This window comes from Ixodes scapularis, unplaced genomic scaffold (assembly GCF_016920785.2).
Source record: "Ixodes scapularis isolate PalLabHiFi unplaced genomic scaffold, ASM1692078v2 PGA_scaffold4__175_contigs__length_147842914, whole genome shotgun sequence".
NCBI classification, from domain to species: Eukaryota; Metazoa; Arthropoda; class Arachnida; order Ixodida; family Ixodidae; genus Ixodes; species Ixodes scapularis.
Window position 1 is genome coordinate 58,366,383 of NW_024609879.1, and position 1,515 is coordinate 58,367,897.

The window sequence follows — 1,515 nt, forward strand, 5'->3', positions numbered from 1 at the left end:
AGAGAAGTCATCATCGAGGGAGAAACCGCCTTTGAAGATCCAGGACCCATTTCAAGCTGTAATGACACGGCTCTTCGTAAAGCAGACCTTGACCCTGGTGTACAGGAAGAGTCCTCCAATGATCTGCCTGACGCTCCGGAAGAGCTTTCCGCAGAGCTTGGTGCGCCTGGCCCTTCAGAAGATTCGCCTTCATCTGGCAGTGATGCGGGAAGCTACTCCGAGTTGAGCGACAGAAACCCCCAAGAACAGGACATGGACGCAAGCAGCGCGCCGTTGGCGCAAGCTGGGATGACTTCAAGTGAGGTCCTAACGTCCGCTCTCCGTGACCTCGGCGCGGGCACCTTGCCCCACTCTACGACCACGAAGGCAGAGGCCATTGCCCTGGTCATGGCGTTTATGGTTTCGGGAAGGTGGGGGGGGGGGGGGGGAGGGGAGGGGGGGAGCACCTGGACGGATCTGGATAACCTCCTGCTTGTGATCAACATCCTGTTTGCGCCAACAGAAAACGTCATGCCACGGAGTAAATACTTTTTTAGAAAGTTGAGGGCAGCCAAAGCCAAATCCGTGGCCGTCTTTCACTTTCATTGTAAGCACTGCAATGACTTGATGACGGAGCAGGCTGAGAGCAAAGAACGTTCGTGCCGAACGTGTGGACAGAAAACACCAAGCAACAGCTGAAGAATGAAGGATCATTCTTCGTGATCCTCAAGATGCATGAACAACTCGAGCATGTAATCATGAATACGAAGCACTTCCTCCATGATGCGCTTATGAGGGTTGCCACACCAGCTGACTGCATCAGCGACATAACGGAAGGTCAGGCCTACAGGGACCTCAGAGCTTCGACTGACCTCAATAGTGACGACCTGACACTGACAGTAAGCACCGATGGTAGACCCGTTTTCTCGTCTTCTGGTGCTTCGGTTTGGCCAATACAGTTCCTTGTGAATGAGCTGCCAGTCGCTGACAGGCTCCACCACTGCACAGTGGCCGGACTGTGGTTTGGGAAGGGCCGCCCAAGCCTGACGCTGTTTCTCGAGCAGTTTGTCAACGGGATTAACAACATGAGTCCGGTCGTCGGGGAGCGTGAAGGCATCAGTCACACTTCACAAGCCTATGTGGTCTGCTGGTGCCTCTACGCCCCGACAAGAGCTGCAGTCCAAAACTGCATTCTCTACAATGGGTACATCGGATGTCCCTGGTGCTTGGCGAGGGGAGAGTACATCGATGGTGAGAAAAATGACCTTGTACTGAGAACTTTGAAAGCTATAGAAAACCACTGGTGAGCTAGTGAAAATGACTAAAGCATTGTATTCTGCTGCCAATTGTTTGTCTGAAATCAGATTGCGGTTCTTACGTTGTGACCATCTGGCCCATGCTCCTCTTAGTTCATACTTCTTGATACTACCTGAGCATTACTGTGGGAGAGCATTTTTCAGAACTAGGCATTTGCATGAGTTGTAGTTTACTATAACCTATAATCAGTTACAGTATTAATTAACTGCGAGATGCTAA

At 51.5% G+C, this 1,515-nt stretch overlaps 1 pseudogene; it reads left to right on the top strand.

The window, feature by feature from the left end:
• The first annotated feature begins 252 nt into the window (after window positions 1-252).
• Window positions 253-1,286, top strand: LOC115312725 (annotated as a pseudogene).
• The last annotated feature ends 229 nt before the right edge of the window (window positions 1,287-1,515 follow it).